The sequence below is a fragment of the Megalops cyprinoides genome, chromosome 3 (genome assembly GCF_013368585.1).
Source record: "Megalops cyprinoides isolate fMegCyp1 chromosome 3, fMegCyp1.pri, whole genome shotgun sequence".
Classification (NCBI taxonomy): Eukaryota; Metazoa; Chordata; class Actinopteri; order Elopiformes; family Megalopidae; genus Megalops; species Megalops cyprinoides.
This window is the reverse complement of record NC_050585.1, coordinates 18,104,170-18,123,179: the sequence shown is the minus strand read 5'-3', so window position 1 is coordinate 18,123,179 and position 19,010 is coordinate 18,104,170. Positions and strand designations below refer to the sequence as shown.

The window sequence follows — 19,010 nt, the reverse complement described above, 5'->3', positions numbered from 1 at the left end:
TGAAAAAGGTCACCCTGGTGTCAACTGGATGTGTCTGTTCTCACTAGTGCAGATTACTGCTCTTGCCAGTTCACACTATACTTTGATGTGAGATCACCTTCACTGCCAAGCATGTTCGCTGTATCTTTCCATTTTAATCGCACCCATGCTTCAGTTTCATTCTGTGAAAATCACAAACTCCCCAACACATGGTTAGCAAACACTGCAATGCATGATATCATGTCAGAATTGGGTTCTTTTGACACAGATAACAATAACTGACAGTGATGATTGGCATGTACCATTCTTTAGAGGAGGGTTTATGGTATTATAATATTATAGTATTATATTAGTCTATGGTATTTTTTTTAGGAAAAAAAAAAGATTTTTATTTACATCATGCCCATCTTTACTACACACGCACTTGTAATCATGTAACATTCAAATTCCTTTGGCTGACAGTGTACCCACGCAGACACACACACACACACACACACACACACACACACACACAGTAAACTGGTTCATTCTTTTTGACTGCTGATGCTTTCTAAACGTCCTAAAGAGCAGCCACTGTACACTACTCTCACTTATCCTTTAGCATGGCAAAGCAACTGAGGGACAAAAATATGATTGTATGTTTTGAAAGTGCAACGGCAAAGCCTAAAGTTGTGTCTGAAACACATCATTTAAAGTAACACAAATTGTTTTTTTTTTTTTTAAATCATTTAAAACATGTAAATCGTGTAAAAAGCAACAGGTGGCCTAATAACAGATGCATTATATTGGCGGGATGCATATTTCTCTGATCAATTGACTTCATAGCACTACTGGTATCATGCTTCTTGTGAATCAGCATTAATCGTAACATTAAACGTAGCACTGGAAATGCTTAATGTGATTAAACACAGGTGACACGAACACAGTGTACTGATAGTTGGAGCGAGTCTTTGCCGAGTAAAATGTATTATTCAGTCTTAACTACTAGTCTGGTAAAATGGCAGCTTTTGATTAAAACAGAACAGATTTCAGAGCACACGACCAATAGTATATTGGATTTTTGAGTGCAATATAACGTAGCAGAGTCTTTGAAAAAAAGGGGAAAGAAGAACTACCGTGAGTTCACAGCAACAAAATGTATTTCCAGCACTTTTATGTGAAACAGGGTCATGAGGCCGCGCGCATTCTAATTTATACTCTGGTGTGAACAACGCCTCACATCGCGATTTCCAAAGAAAAGCAGTGTTTCGAACGCAGATCGGAACCTGCAGGAGGTCCGCTAACACCCCCGTTACTTCAATGGTACAAGCCAGCCCTGGATGCATGTGTGTAGTTTGTCAGCCCTAAGCACTCGGCTGGCTCTCTGCCTGTTCATTCAGAGTAAATCCTTGTGTATTCGGGTTGTGTGGCTACTAAGGATTTTAGCTTTCGGATTCAGTTCTCCAAACTGTGGTTCTGTTTATATTACTCTAACCGCTTGTGGCGTTCTGATAGCCCTGGACGGAGGGTGTTTTTATTCACTTTCCGGTCAGGTTCCTTTTGAATGCTATTACTGCATCCTTGCATTTTTCTTTTTTTTTTTCAACCAGCAATGATGAGAAAGCCCGTTTCTTAACCGCGCGGCACCGAATCGACTAGAAGAATACCACTACTTCTACTACCACAATTAATACTCTAAATTGTGGCCGTATTCTGTAATACACTGATTAACCTGCCGAAAGACCGGGATCGACGTTTGATGTGTCTCCAGAATGGTAAGTGCGTGATTCAATCAGAAAAGTGCATAATGTTTCGAAACAGCTGCACACAGGATCATGCAGCAGAATTTCGCGCTGAACATACTGTATCCCGTATCCTCGCATCCATACAGATCGGCGCGCTCAGTAGTACCAAGCTCGTTTACGGAGGCTTTTGCCATACGCATATTTTAAATTTGGGTATACATTCTTACACGGGCTGAGTTTACGTCCACTACTTACGAGTAAATAAGTATAACGCGTCGAAAGGTGATACAGTCACGGTTAAGTTTGATTCGATATGAGTTTCCCAATAACGAATTTATCTCAATTATCGCTGTAAATAGAATGCGTTTATTTGGAAGCTTGGAAATGACTGACACGTTCATAGGATTGAGCATCCCATGTAAGATTTGCAGGTGTTATGATCCGTGTTGCAGCAGGTTTGTTCTGCATTTATCGGTCACAGTACAGTATCTACTCTCTCTTCGAACTTGTTAGCTAGTGATTTTTGTGAGAACATTTATCATTAAAATTATTCATCAACGATGACTGGTAACAAGCCAATGAAAAAAAAAATACTGAGATCCAGATATTAGCATAAAATCAATATTCGGAATTTTAGTACATTTAGTTTCTTGAAATAATGCTAAATGTGTGTACTGCAAAACGTTTCCGTGAGGAAGACTAAGGTTTAAGTTTCTTACCCTGAATCTTTGCAGCGGGGGATTTGTTGTGTAGGAATTGAGGGCGAAGTCGTAGAAACTAGGGTAACAGAGATTTTGTATTATTGTAGTTAAGTGATAACATTTTTTCTCTGAAACCATATCTGTTCTGAAATATCACAAACATTTTTAATCACTAATACTGCTGTAGTGAGCAGTTGTTTGTTAGTCGTTTATTCTCATTCAGTCGAAGAGGCACGTTGTATAATAGTTAACGCCTAACATAAAATATTACTTATCGTTACAGTATAACCTTTGTGAGTTGTCTGACTCAGTAAATCGGAATAAGTGGCGCTACAGTCCGTTTCAAATGTGGATTTCATATTCATTTGCATGGGTGAGCTGTTGCGCTGTCGCTGGCTTGCTGTAAATACTACACTGGCAAAGTGGTGGTGAGGTTATTATTGCTTTACCCAAAACTGCTATATCAGATTAAAATTCTGTTGTGTGAATATGAAAAAGTTTATCGGTAGTATTAGTGGTTTAATCTCAAAATAAGTAGCCCATTGTATGCGTGAAAATTTCACACACCGGCGTGCACTAATGTGTAGCTAATTGCGTTTGTCATGGTTTACATTGTCTATCAATGTTCGACACCTCCATCCACGAGCATGCTTAAATGTGTATGCATATCTATTTGTTGTAATGTTACGTATTATGCTGTTTTATATAATCAGGTGTACTGACATTTAAATGGAGGATTGATGAAGATGATTTGTCTATTTATTTGTAATTCAGCTTGCTTCAGCTCTATATTTTCTAGAATTGAAAAGGGTTTTTTAAAGAGGGATAGGTCATTCGTTTGTTGTTTGTGGCTTGTGTTAAACATCCTTTTTCAGAAAAGAATTATAGTTGGAGATACCCCTGTTGCACTGAAAGGATTTTGGAAGTTGGGTGTGCTACTTCGCCATCTATTGTGGGTGTGATCTTCTTGTGCATGGCAGAGCTTACGAGTACTCCCATTGGGTAGGGTGAAGACCGTGACCCCTGTTTAAAGCTGCAAGGGGTTAAAACCAAGGCCGAGCCTTACATTTAAAGCGACACAAGGAGCCCTGTCACAGGGTGTTGAAAGTTATTGTTGAGGCAGTTAGGGAGGAGCCTAAGGTTGTTGGGTCTCCATTGATATTGACCTCTCGGGGATGGCGCTGTGTTCTCAGTAATGCCACAGCCCATACGGATGGACACAAGGCAATGATCTTAAAATGTCACAGTCAACACCATGGCTCAGCTCCTTTTTCATAATTTTACTGAGTTGTTTGAAATGTGCTTTTTATTTGCTTAGCCTAAAAGGATTGTTCACGCTAGTGGTGAAAAATAAAACAGTAAGGAAACAAAAATAGGAAAAAATTTTGGATTGTTGTTCTCAGAGACAACAGGAAAAAAACAACACATGGAGGAATACTTTGAAAGGCTTTACCTGTTCGGTGTGCTGCCTTTAAGGTTGAATTCGGTTATTATATATCATAAATCATGAAGTATTTTCAACTACACTAAACTGAGATCGGACTGTGGTAAATGCTGGGACTTCACTGAAACAAAACTGGTTTAAGACTAAAACAGGGAGTCTGTATGGATATAAGATGTTGCATCAACTTGGTGCAAGTCATTGGTGCAGCTCATGACACTTAACAAAATAAGTCTTAAATGCCGGAAATCTAAGTAAGCTAATACTTTGTGGTATGATTGATGTAACATCTTTTTTTTTTTTTTTTGCAAGATCTATGTCTGTGCCCTTGTCGACAGTCTAGAACTGCACCTGTGACAGGCCTGTAAAAACCACAAGTGTTTGCTCAATGTGTCACAGGAGGCCTGTGTTTGTCCTGAGGCTTTGGTTACTGTGAGGGTGTCTCCATATTACCATTGCAAAAAATGAAGCTCAGCTGTGACCAAGGTGTCAAACAAAACACACACCCAAACACATGCTTTGTTCAAACAGCACATGGTGAGATGTCAGTCTCAAATACCAGAGATCCAAATTCCAACATGTACGACACTGGGTTAAAGGATTATCCCATATAAGAAATCTTATTAAGGTATTTTGCAGCACTAAGGTCTGATATGTCATTAAGGATTTATTTGTAATTGTATTATATCCTGAATTATTATTATAAGCAGTAAAATCACTTTTTAAAAATGGAACTCTTAAGCATTTTTATGTTTTGTGTCATTCAAAGAACCCGCTGTTAGTAGAGACTGTTAGTAGTCCAAGTGTTTTTGAACATGGTTTCCATCCCAAATCAAGTAATTATCAATTGACCATAAAACTGTAGTGCCTTTACTTTTGTGTTTGTTATCCATGTGATCTCTTGAAAAGTACTTATGTTTTCACTTCTGAATTAGCTGAGGCTAGGAGTGCGATAACGCAAATTAGGAAACGACAGCCATTTCCCGCCACCATCGCCTTCTCCGTTTCCAGTTGCTGCTTTCAGAAATCGTGTTCGCCTGGAGATCTCAACTCCACCTTTTATTAACACACATTCACCGCTGTTTATTTTGAGAGAGCCTCTCTACGGAATAGGTTATGTCAGTGGGGTGTTTTGTGTGTTAAGCGCTCTTGGGCTGAGGGGCAGTGGTCAACAGGCAATGCAAGATGCTGAGACTGGTTAAATGGAATGCGTGCAGCTGGATCCTGCCTCCTTTCAGCATCGCACTTATAGGGTTCAAGTGCTGAGGGGCTTCCCTCTCCTCCTGTCCTTTGTTGACAGCTGAAAGGAGCTGGCCGATGGATAAAATGGAAACCCTTCCATCTCAGTCCATGTACTAGAAATCTCATGCATTCTCCCTGCTATCAATATCTGTGGGAAGAGGCAGAGGAAGGCAGATTCCGATAATTGGGATGGTCCATGGACACCCTGGTATTCGTGGGCACGGTCCAGAGCAGGAGATTTTCACAGGAGGCCAGGGGAAACTGCCTGTGAGTGTTATGCTGTGTGACACATGTCTTATCACTCCTCCAATCTCCAAAGACACAGTGGGAGGAAAGGAGCCCAATTTGCATGTGCTAATGGGAAAGAAATTTGCTTGTTGTACTGTTTTAATTATTGGCTTCGCTTAGCGCCTTTCCTGGCTCGTGAAGACGTTCCTAATAAGATTTATGAAAGGAGGGCTCACAAATCCATCTGATGACATTCTAACACAACAAATGTGAAAGGGATTTAAATGTGCACGAGACCGTATCTCATTGCAGAAGATGCATGGTATATTGAATGATTTAAAAACAGCCAGTGTGATCTCTGATGATCTGGCATGTGGTTGAATGTGAGTGCACTTTAAGCATTTACGCAAAGCATTGGGAAAAATGCTGCGTTGTCCCTGTATAAATCCCATTGCATTATTCAGAAATTAAACACATCATTAAGACCAGCAAGCAAGCCACTCGACAAACAAAGAGTGGGGTTGGATGAAGCTTCTAATTGCAGTTCGACTGCCTTCTGCATAGGCATAATGAGTCTTGGAAAATGAGACCTGGCCGATCAATGGATCTTTATTGACTCAGTTCTGAGACCTTTGCGAGATCACATGGAGCTGTCATTCAGTTCAGGTTGCTTCTCCTTCCCTGTGTCACTGTTACTGATTGGATTCTTTTAACACACGTGCTCGGGTGGCATCCTTTGATAGCAGCGGCCGGCAGATACGGAGCTTAAATTAATACAGTATGGCAGTGTCTGCTTTGCACCAGAAACCAACTGCTGCCTTTTACATTTTTTTCTCAGGTTTTCTATCAAGGCCTTTCTTTTTTGTAACAAATTAATCATGGGGTTGGATTGGTAAATTTTGGTAATTCTTTAAAAAAAGGGGCCAGGTCAACAGCTGTTTTGGCTTTAATATGAGGGTGTGCTGGGTAGGGCTGGGTTTCTAGTCTGGCTCTTCTGTGTAGGGTGGAGCAAGACACAGCTGGATCCCATGCTCCCTTTACAGGCAGGCAAGTCGTTTTTCCTGTTGAGCTGAGTGGGTCTCCTTGGTTGGACGCAGGGGCAATGCCCTGGGTCTGGCTTAATGTAGCTCAGAGTTCCTTGAGCTAAAGCAAAAATTCCTTCAAGCTCTCTGTAACATGGTTCTTCACTGTTACTAGAATGCTGAACAGAGGCTGGCACAGTCTCACTCTAAGCCTTACATTGTGAGCTGCATGGACTTTGATTCTAGCTACTTCATTCAGCAGGTGCCAGGTCCTTGTTCAGGAGATGAAGGAAGCACTTACCATTTTGTGAGCGCTATGTGCCTTAGTAGACACAGGACATTCTGAAATCTGGACATTGCTTGATGGAAATGTCCTATATACATTTCACATAATGTCAACATGGATCAGTTGTCGGCATGGGAAATTTTCAGGTACTTACGTACATGTCCGCGTGCAGGTATTAACACTAAGCAGTTAGGGCAGGCCAATTGATTTCTCACACCGGTTGAGTTGAATGTTCATTAATGATTGTCTTGCAGTCTGTCCTTTGACATTTCAGGTGACAGAGGGAACCTTATGTGTTTACAGAAGTTCAACAATTCATTGACAGACTAATTATTCAGGGTCATCAAATGGGGTGGATATATTCAAATGTAAAATTTAGTATATATCAAACAGAAATGTGGTTTTCTATATTTATTTTCACTGGATGTTGCCTAGTTACCAACAAGGTTGTTGTCATACAATGGCCAGTGTGGTGAAAAACGTATTTGACCTTTTCCTGTGCATCATGGTTGTGAAGAGAAAACAGTCTTAAGCGTTAAGTCAGATCACCCAAAATTTGCAAAATAATGAAACATGCCCTCATTTTGAGCAGCACGCCCTAATTTCGGGCTTAAGTGCCTAGAGGAGCACAGCTCTCCATGGAGGCGCTTTAGCCGGGTTCACGTGCATATATCTCAAGACTGAATTGGCCCCCAATTTATCAACAAAAATCCTGGTATCTTTGCTCCCCTCATGATCAGCACCTTGTGCAGAGGCTGCATATGTTTGGGAAGCCGTGATGGGGTGAACTAAAGTGCAGCGATAGCTCTTGACTGATGTCAGAGAGACCGCAGTAAAATGCCATTTGTAATGATGGGAGATAGTATTTCTTATGTTATGAAAATGCTGAAGTAGTGACAGTTATTTTAGCAAATGATGGCAATTAGAGAAACAGCGTGAATGTTTTTGGGTCATAGCAACAGTTCGAGGCTTTATTCATGTCTGTCACCGTGCAAGTAAGTGCCCTTTAATCGGAGAAACACCATTGTTACTGTTTTGCTTAGAAAACCTCAGCTAAGGGTTTCAGTGGGATACGAAAATGATGAAATCACCATTCTCTGTCAGCAATGTGCAAACTATGGGTCTGATGTTGCCCTCAGTGTTATAGGAAAGGAATACAGGGTTGACCAATTAGCTTGCTAGCTGTACTGGAGGGTAAGTGTAACCTTCTATTACGTTAAACTAAGTGACAGTTGCAGTTAATCCACTGTCCAGTTTGAAATGATAATATGATTACTGTACAGCAATTTAAGATTTATGCGAACAGAAATACTGAAAAGTACCTAAAAGAAAACAATGCAAAAAATAAAAAAAATTGTCACTCCTAGGTAGCCACAAATTCCAAATGACCTAGCTAGCTTACTCATGTGAGCTTTATTAGTTAGTTGCCAGTAAAGTTTAGCTTACAAAAGATCCAAAAATCTAGGAGTTTGCACAACCAAGGAGCTGAAATGTATAAAAAAAAGTGTCTACATTAATTTGTAAATTTCTAGAATACCATATATGTAGTAGACAAGCTTTAGCATGCAACGTGTTCATTGGTTATTTATTAAATGTTTTACATGGTTTAAACTTAATATTTACCATGCCAAGTTCATGCATTTAAAACTGAAAACAATAAAGCACAGAATGGCTCCTACAGCCACATTTATCTTTGTCTTATTCAGTCATAATTGTATAAATGCATGCCTTGTTTCTCATCTTTTCTTTAGTAGGAATCCCCACTGAAGAGCTTTTATTTTTTATCAAGCAGTAACAAGCAAGAAAATGAGCCAAAATGAAATTCTTTCATGGTTTCATGAAGAACTCTATGGTAATTGAAGACTCATAGAAACCCCAGAATGCATTTTGCATTTAAATAGAAAGGGAACAGGGTCAAACTACCTCTCTGTGCCTGCTGGAGACTGGAGGCAGTCAGCAGCGATGGTAATGAAACCAATGTCTATTTTAGCTCAAATCTTTTAAAATAATAACTTCCCTGTACGAATACAAATACATTAATTGGTCCAAGACAGACACTGAAGCATATTTTCAAGGGTTCATTTTCGTATTTGTAAAAAAGGAAAATACTGACTTATTCACTTGTCTCTTTTTGTAATGGGCAAGTGCAGCATACTGATACTTTGCAAGTACAAATTGAGAAACCAGCGTAAAGCAAGCAACAGTGTGAAAATAGAGTTGTTTTGAGATTTTCTATCAGTTAAATCACAGTGACAGAGTGTAAATTGTGCAGGTTCAAATGTGTGTGTGTAAACAAGGGAAAAATCCGCAATTACTGATGTTTTGTTCTGTCTTAACTTGGTGCCTGTGTGTGGAATGGGAGCTGAAACCACTGCTGTGAGCTAATTGCAGGCACATGACAGATCCCATCAGGGGAGCAGTCTTGGAGGATTTTTAATATTGTGAAGGTGCCATTACTCAGGGTCCTAACTCAGCCAAATCCCTGAACTCTGTGTTTGAATTAAATCACAATCAGTTGTCTCCATTAAATGATGCCGCAGTTGACAATGACTTAGCATTGCTGCCTGAATAATATTAAACAACCGCAGATCAGAATTCACTCTTCCGGAAACCAGGGTCTTCTTTTGTTGCGAACATCCCGCAATCGTTGTGGTAAAATTGAAGAGATTCTTTTGATTATACGCAGAAGGCTCTGTGATTGTCTTCAACATGTCAGAACACGGAGTATAGGATTTTGATAGGCTGCACTTGCTGAGCAGTTGGAGTCCTGATCAATATGACTTAATGGGGGAATTAATTCATGTCAAATGTTTTCCCATGCATTACATTAACATTAATTGTATTGATGTGCATAGATTAATTGCATTCCTCAAGTTGCTGTTCTAGATGTGGGTTCACTGTTCCAGATTAGTTTAATGGAGGCAAACATGTACTTTCTATAATGTGAAGAAACTTTTTTTCCCTGCCTTGAGACTGTGTATACATACAGCATTCTGTTTACTGTTTTCAAAGATTACACATTTTCACATAGTTCATCAAGTAACTACATTGTATTTGTTTTTGTAAGAAATGTATTATTATGGAAATACCAGCTTGAAGTGCTGGGTAATAACAACAACAGGAAAACAAAATCATATTAAAAGTTCTCATCCCCTCTCTTGTCTGCACAGAAGACCAATATTAGTTTTAATATTAACAACAAATTGACTGCAACATTGAAACTGGGCATGGCATTTAAATCATTTTCAGTTTACAAATGTTAGTATTTGTAATATTTCATCATCTTGCACAATGAATTATCTCTAGTAACCAAAAACAGACTCACTGAGAAACATACTAGATGAAAACCACATTGCAGGTTTTTTTTAACTTTTAATATTTGAAAGCATTGTGTTTTTTCTGAGTGATACACTTAGAATATGCATTTGCAAAGTCTACTAAGTATTAGTCTGTCTATCTATTATATTTGTATTTGTGATATATAATGTGACATGAGTTAAAATGTGTATGATTTTGAAGAAGAGTGCAGAAGAGCAACACTGGACTTCCAAATGTAGGCTTTGTGTAGCGTCTTCATGCCGCTTCATTTATACAGCCTTATATCGTGCCAAAAATGATTTAATGTCATAAAATTCCCATGTGAATACAATGCTTGATACTAGCTTTATTAAAATCAGCAGAATACTTAATGGACTCAATTTGCTGAAACCCTCCCATGTAAAGTGCATTTATCCCAGCTATACATATGCATATGTAGAATGAAATATGTATCAAGGTCAAAGGCATACTCTGTTGCTAACCCTGGGAAATAGTTCCTAATTGTGAATTTTGCCCATTATGACTGGTTAGTAAATCCTTTCCCTGTTTTTGGTGGGGAAAACACACACATTATACTTTTGAATCTCGCCCTGAATATTTTATGTTTATACTAATCAATAATTAGGTGACTTGTTATGTCAGATGGCTTGAAGCACTTTTCTCAGTGATCTTAGTCTGTCAAACGTGTGATTCATGTGCTTTTATCATGAGTTAAATGATGAACTCTATACGTTGTCTTGTTTAGGTTCCATCTATCATATAAAGGAAAAAAACACCTGTGTGAGCCTTACATCACTAGCTTATTGATCGTATATTTAAACAGATTTCTTTTTATTTCTGTTTAATTTCTATTTAAGATGCTTTCCTTTGTTTATATAAGGGCATCATATTTATGTGCCTCTGTTAGTTAGTGTACCTGCCTTTAAAATGTTAATGGAGAACTGAAGACACTGAAGCAAAGGGAAAAAAATGAATAAATAACATAAAATGAATAATTCAATAAATAATGGGTTGACTCCTCACTTGCTAATGGGAATGTGCTTCCAAACTGAGTGTGAAAAGTCTCACTGAGTACTGTTAACTACGGATTGGTCTTAAAGGGTACAAGGGCGTTGGTTTCTGAAATCCATTTGCCCTAGTTAAGATCACTCAAGCAAACTTTTTATATAATTTTTGTTGACGAGACACAAGTTTATCACAGTCTGCTACTATTCAGAGACTGTACCTCAATAATTGATTGGCAGGGAATTTGCCCTGGTGTGGGCCTGCTTTGACTGGTAATGGATGTGAACACCTTTAGAAATCTTTTATAAGCATTTCGTGCTTGGGTGTTTGCAAATCAAGACCTTCATCTCTGCACCTGTACCAGTCAGTGTAGTTTTTTCTGTTTATATCTAATGCAACCTACCCAATCTGAGTTTTGCATTATATTTGTGAGATAACAAGTCTGGTCCTTCAGATAAGCATGAATCCTCTTATTTTCCAGTGCAATTCCCCAAATTGTTGTTTAAAGAGTAAATCTTATTCAAATTAAATATGACTCTATAATTATGCAAATTTGTGTTTTCTTCACTTTACTTGTAATTGGTAATCGCATCAAAACAATTTTGAAGTTGAATGTAATTTGAGTTGATCATCATTAAAACTGATTGTAGCTGAGGATCCTGACAGGGTTCGTGACCACGACACCGGACCGCTTGAACATTGTTGGGATCTACAGTTTGCAGACACAGACTTTGTAGAGAGCAGGCTGGATCAGAGGATGAGTTGGTGTCACATTTGACCGTGGCATTACATTTGGTTAGCAGACACCCTTATCCAGATCAGACTCCATCCGTTATCCATTTATACAGCTGGAGCTTTGCTGAAGCAACAGGGAACCAACCCCCGGAATCAAAAAAGCGAAGGCTGGATTGCGAGCCCCGCTGCTCACTGTTACGACACACTGGTGCCATTGATGCACAAACCCAAGAAGCTCTTTACGTCCCTCTCTTTCACCTTCTCAACGTGCTGGCTGTTAGCAACCGCAGTGAGTAAATACAGCAGAGAAGGCGCTGCCCTGGAGCGCCGTGTTTTGTTGAAGCTGCAGTCTGTCACTCATGATTGATCACACGGAGGAGGAACAGGGAACTGTGGAGATTTACTAAATGATATCAGTCTTGAGGAGCTGGGGTAATGCGTTGGCTCACGCTAACGACGGTCCAATCACAGCGGCGTTCAACGCCTCTGACATCTGTGGCTTATTTTGGGTGTGGCACAGGCGGGTACACTTCAGTAAAACAATTGCTACTGTCAGTGGATGTTTGATGAAGGCCTGTTTTCACATTTGCATATTTTTTTGGCATATGTGGTGTATGCAGCCTGTGTCTGATCAGTTTTGATCAGAGTTGAAATAGACAGTAACCCAGGGGCCTTGTAATCTATCCACTTGTAGGTTGATCAATTTTCACTCAGTACAGCACAGTACAGTAATGCTGCTGATAATAATATCAGCAAAACAAAAAAGTGGGAAAAATAAAGGGATCAGGATTTTTAAAAAATTTTCTTACCCAGCACAATCTGCTGATAGAAGGGGGTCTGTTACTTTTATTTAAGTCAATTCAAAAACCAACCTAAAGTTATGTTTATTTTATAACGTGTAGTGCAATCACGTGTTACATAATAAAGATGTAGAGGAAGCTTATTCAAAAGTAAAGATATAACTAGATAAATGTATTCTTCAACCCTTCCCATGTCTCCTCATTCAGGAAGTTAGAGGACATTGGAGGAAGTCAGCACCACTTTTCTTCTACTCCAATGAATAAAACGTTTCCTAGATAATGAGGTGGAAGGCGATAGAAAATAAATCACAGGCATGCTGAAATATATTTGATGACAGGACTGGCCAGGATTTGACACAGTTGTGTTTTAGTTCTGTTGTATTTAGTTCTGTTGAGCTGACTGCTGATAGTTCTAAACTTTAATGGATTTTACGGTCAACATTTTACCAATCTTGGTAACATACACATAAAGTATTTTTTTAATGTTTTAGTGTGAAAAAAATCGTGTTATCACTGAAATATCCTATCATTCTCAAATACATTCAAAGCACAATGCACTGATTTTGTATACAGAAGTTTCACTGTAGATATGAAAATATTCCTAAAAATACCGTATGTAGCTTATTACAGTTACATTTACTGATATACTTTTAAGTAACTGCCGTTTCCTTAAATTCTGCCCCAACAAAGTTTAACAGTCACTCATCTGCCCAAATTTCACCCAACCAGAAGAACTATGTCATGTTCCTGATGGGGAATTGGACGTGAGAACTGGAGTGCTGGAAATGAGGGCCAATGCGTGGTCATTAAAAATACTGCTTGATTGCTGAAAATATGCTGATTTAGCAGGTCAGCAAATGAAAAATATCCATAAAGTACAGATTCCTAAAACACTTCTAAAATTGCTGTTTGTGCAGGAATTGACAGTAATGTGCTTTAATAAGAGGAAGCACCTTTCAAACTTTGACAACAGTGCAATTATTTGTGTATTGTTTTTTAGAACTAGTCCACAGCTATTGAATGTGGCTGGGTTTGAAGTGAATAAATACAGATGTGTCTGCAGATGTATTTAATTTTTTGGTTGAAATGAAGTGTCGTGCAGTTTGTATGCGTTGACTATACAGTGACTGTATTGTTAATGCAGTCGGTAGAGTTGGCAGGAAATGCACTGACTTCAAATAGAAACAACAAGAAACCAGATATCTGGGCAAACCGACAGCCGTCTAATTTGTATCACTGGGACAAGGACTATCAATGCTTGCTAGATGTGATTCATTTATCATTGCGTACTTCCCATCACTTTGTAAAGTGGGCTGTGTCCAGTACAAACAAACAAATAGGCAGGTTGAGGCAGACAGTAGACCTGCTTGTATACAGATGAGAATGATTGTGGGGAATGTTTCCAGTGGTGCTGTTTCAAATAATGGTGGTTTATATGGAATCACTTACAGCATGCAGCTTTTGGTGAAACGTGGAAACAAAGACTGAAGTAAACCAAAAGGAAAAATATTTATTTTCCTCCAAATGGTTGGCTTTGTTCAATATCGAGGCTGAAGAGATGTGTTGTTTGAATCAAATTGCCTGTTCCCTAAGAGCCTTTTTTTGAAGAGAGGAGTGGCACTGGCTCTTTCATCTTGAATTTTGCATGGGCTGTCTTCGCATTGGGTTGTAAATATGCCTAAGAAATGCATGTTGTGAAATAAGCAGATATTCCATGTAGAGAAGTTATTCTTTGTAATATTTCAGTGTTTCCGCAGTGATTGATACTAAACATTATTATTTAGCAATACAAAATGTATGTGATATATTTTTGATATTCTAATATTGTTTGATATTCCAATATGGGAACAACATTGTTTCTGTACTTGCTTGTTTGTGTAAAGCTTTGTGGAAAGTTATTCACAAAGCATTTAAATAACTGAAAAGCAAATGGCTGCCCTTGTGTGAGTGGAATATTGGTAGTCTAATTCTATAAAAGGCTGTCTCTGTCACCCGGTTTGACCCAATGTAACATTATCATGGAGCTTGTTAGCAATCTCTTCCTCATCTGTGAACCAATGTTTCATTAGTGTATGAAAAAAGCTGATCCAAAATGGCTTCTGTTTAAAAAATATAGTGCTCTGAGTTATGTGGAAATTTTGATCCACATATACAGACTCAGTCTGTATAAGTTGAGCATGTTGGCAATCACTGTTGGGATAGGGTCTGTTGTCATGTTTTTCTACATGTCTGGTGACCTCTGTTGCCATCATGACAGAAAAATTTCCATTTGTCCCTGTCTCTATTGAGCCCTGCTCTGTGCAGCCTACAAACCAGATATACCTGCTCTTGTGAAGTCACAGAAATTCATAATGCCAGTGGCGCTGAGTCACATTTAGCTTTATGCCAAATGAAGATGGAGAACAGAAGAAAGCAGTCATATGGTGCATGTTTCATGTCTGCATTCATGAAAGTGGTTTGGCTTGAATAGTCATAGTAAAATTCTTTGTGGAACTAAGGTTGATGGGTGTGAGCCCGTAGACTCAAGCTGTTATGGCTGTGTCACTGGAACAATTTCAGAGCCTGATGTCAGTTGAAAGATGTTTGCTATGGTCCAGTAAACCAAATTTCAGATAACTGCATTCCAGGCAGATATGAGCATTGTTAAATGAATGTCTAACAGAGATGAATCTGAAATGAAATATTTTCACACTCATTGTCTGAAATGGCTTGGTATTTGTTGTGCAGTTTAGGCACTGAAAGCTTGCGATTGTTGAGAAGGCTATTGTCAGTTAAGTGCAAGCCATTTAAATTTTGTGGGGGACTTGACTAAAAACATATGATACTATAGCTATGTTGTTTGGAATGTAAAGCAGCTGCGTCAACAGTCAAAGATAGTCACGTGTTTTGTGGTTGCAAAGCCCAGGCAGTTAGCATGGACCATGAACCACTAGAGGGATACAGCAGCAAGGAGTGCCACACAAAGATGAGATCTTTAAATAGTGTTCCTGCATTAATGTATATTTCTTGAAGGTGCTCTTATTAACCCAACTCACATCTAACTGACATTCCCCATCATTTTCAATTTCTCAGTTTCCCTGATTTTAATGAGGGATCCGTGTGAGCAATAGCATACATTTTTCTGGTTTAATGTCTTTTGAAATATGGGTTGCAAAACCAGGCAGTTGAGTATCAGGCTTAGTTGATTTTGAAGTTTTTTTTTTGTGTGGTGTGTGTGTGTTTCTCACTTTTTTCCAACTGAAGCATTCAGTGGAACAAGGGGTTCTAAGTCTTTAAAGCCATGAAGTTTTTCTCAGTGTGTTTGAACTGCAAAGCTTTAATAAGGGCTGGCAACTGATTGCTTCAAGTCACACAAAAGAGGGCTTTTTCTCTCGATCTGACATTGTGTCTGAGACTTAAATACTGAGGGGCTTTGAGTGCCGTTAGAGCTGTCGAGTGACCGTCAGCCGTTGGCGATAACATGCTGTGGCACGAATAACAACCCAGTTTTTCCCTCCTTTTTGGACTGGCTTCACTATTTAATGAAATGTCTGACAAAAGAGGGAAAGCTCAGGAACACCGCTTTCCGAAACTTGTTGGGCACCCACCGGTGGCTCATAGGAGGGATCACGACGTGAATGCGAAATAGATTGGATGTTGAGCATTTTGTGCGTAATTAAAATTGTAATGTGGATGTGTTCTTATGGTCCATACCATAGGTCTTCAATGCAAATCGCATTCAATCTAACACTGATTCTATTATCTGATGTTAAGATGTATAACCCCATACAATTTCCTAAAAAAATAAAATGAAGGAAAATACAGAATGTTGTGGATGTCCATAGAATGAACAAATGAGGTATGAAGACATCTGCTTTGAGGAAAGAACATATCATGTTTGTACCCCTAATACAGAATGCAGTATACCACTAACAGTGGGTTATATAATACACATTGGCTTATTTAACTGTGTTGCAGGCTTGTAAATTTTGGAAATCTCTGCCCTGGAGCACAGCATTGTGATGATCTGTAAATGAGTCTACATCCCTGATAAGGTCCTTGTATCAACATTAACAAGCAGAGACTCGGGCACGCACCCACAGTTAGTCACACTGTAGATACTCTTGCAGGCTTTTTCAAATGGCATATTTAAAATATACTAAATGCTACAAGCCCATACTTTATCCCTGTCACTCTGCTGTGTTCTTAGAATTCACTGTTTTTGTGCTGATGTATCCAGCTAAGCTAAAGGTTGTATTCATCTTTAATGCTGCGGAGTAATGTCCAGTCGACACTCTGGGCATTATTCTGAAGTGTCCTACAGTCTACACCTTCACTTGGAAGTAACTTCTCATGTAGCTTTGCTCAGTCCATTCCAAGGCATGCAGAATGTGCTTGTACCTGTTTGTTTTCAGCTCTGCACCTGGACTTCCTCTGTAGCCATTAGTCGCAGCTAGAGGATACCTCACCTCCTGGAGTGATCAGACTCTTAAAAATCAGCTGAAAGATCAGGCGAGAACGATGAAACTTGGTTGAATGCAAGAGCTTAATGTTCAAAATCAGATGGCTATCATTTTTTTGGTATATTAAGCCACCTTGTATCAGACCAAAGGAATATAACAAAACGCCTTGTGCGTTTTGTGTGCTTAGCTTATTCTTGAAGATAGAATGCTCAGAGTTTATCTCCCATTGTGCTTATCTCCGCCTTGGCCCTATCAGGCCACTGGAATAAATGGTACAGTTCAGGTTGTGTAAGCAGCAAGTAAATCAGATTCTAGCAAGGAAGGCTTTTTTGTCGCTAAGCTCTGCATTCAAGGCCAGTATCAATGATAATCCATGCAGAAGGAGAAGGTTTGAAATATTAATTAAAGCCCTCCTGCGTAGGACATATGGAATCGGCCTGGGTTTGGAAAGAAATGCATTACATTCTGTGCCGGCTGGCTAGTGTCTGCCTTCTGAATAATTTGAGACAAGCTCTTTTGATAAGGAAGCAAATGGGACTGCTGCTGTCACAGGCGCACCGGGGCCCCATTCCGTTAGATGATGTCATTAGTGGAAGTGGAAGGGGATCCACAGTCTCAACTTCAGCAGCAAGATGGAGGAAGTGCAAAACGACATACAAAGTGCCAGAGGCCGCCTGAATTCAGATAGGTGCAAGGAGAGACTCCTTTGAAATTCACATCCCATATCTCATCAGTCACTTTTTTTTTTTAAATAATAAGAGTAATAAGACTAAGAAAAATTTCATCTCAGACCCATTGCTTAGCGGTCCTACACATTTGCAAGCTTAATGTTATGATTTCCCATGGAAACAGTGAAATAAATAACATAGCAGTTGAGAGCTTCTCTGATTTATCTGCCTGTGTTGATAAAACACATTAGTTTCACGTTAACCATATTTGTTTTATGTCTTTATGTTGGTAACTGTAATGCCTTACAGAGAGTACAGAAGCAGAATGGGCAAGAGCTTTTTCGAGTGCACAGAATTCTGACTCCGTTTTTTTTTTTTTTTTTGATGATTGTTGGCACATTTGTCTCTCTGTAGCTTGACTTACTGTTGAACTTTTAGTACCATCACTTATACCGTACATGACAGAGTGGCACACTGGAAAGGGACCTGGGCTTGTAACCAAAAGATCTCCGGTTCAGTGCACTAAGAACGGTGCTTAAACTGAAAAGCTTAAGCAAATGTCCGGTGGTAGGATTGGGTAATGTCAAACATGTGTTAATGTGTCATCCCTCAATAAGGACACGCAACATAATTTTCTCAGCTTTGCAGATTTGTCTCCCTTCACACATTCATTCATTTTATGTGCGCTGTGGGGAATAGACCTGCCCTGCCCGCGCTGGGGTACTTCTTATATATTTGCACTGTAGGTTAGTTTTGATATTTCATACACCTCAGAGATATGCCGTGCTTTTATGATTGGCATTAAAACCTGCCTTTGATCCAGCACCATTTCACAGCCTTAACATACGGGATATGGATGCTTGCTTTTCTCTGCATTTGGCAGATCGCTTTTGGTTCATGCTCAAAAGGAGGATTCTCGTAGCCCTAGATTTGTTGCTTTTTGAGCTGTCATGGCAACTGCATGTAGATTCAGCAGGCCAAGAGACATTTCTTTGTAGATCTTGTTTTCAAGTACAAATTACCCCCAAAAAATCAATCTACTGTATGAAATATAACAGCCCCTCTAAGACTGTAGTTCCACTGGCAGGGAGGTGATCAGAGAGTGTTTGTTCAGGTTGCTCCTACCCCACAGCAGAAATGGGGAGGCAAGTGTTATGCACCCCCCTGCCGCCCCCCCCCCCCCCCCCCCCAACCCAACCCCCACCCCAGAGTGCACGGAGCGCTGCAAGGATGAGAGTGAGCAGGCGGCACATTGGAGCCAGCAGCCTGACGGGGGCGAGCCGAATGACACGGAAGAAATGAGATGTCCTTATGGCGTGTGAAGGTTACACTCTGGGCACGCAACCTCTGACAGGCGTCACATCTAATGGTGGCATCAGACTAACAAAGAGACACCCACATTTTTCACGGACATTGGTC

General features: G+C 39.6%; 1 protein-coding gene across 7 annotated transcripts in view; it reads left to right on the top strand.

Annotated features, from left to right (window-relative positions):
- The first annotated feature begins 1,372 nt into the window (after positions 1-1,372).
- Positions 1,373-19,010, top strand: part of LOC118774279 (teneurin-4-like) — a 185,787-nt gene continuing 168,149 nt past the window's right edge. For all 7 annotated transcript variants that reach the window (XM_036523508.1, XM_036523510.1, XM_036523511.1 and 4 more), the window contains exon 1: positions 1,373-1,733. The gene's annotated coding sequence lies outside the window, so the exon portion shown is untranslated. The remainder of the gene's footprint in view (positions 1,734-19,010) is intronic.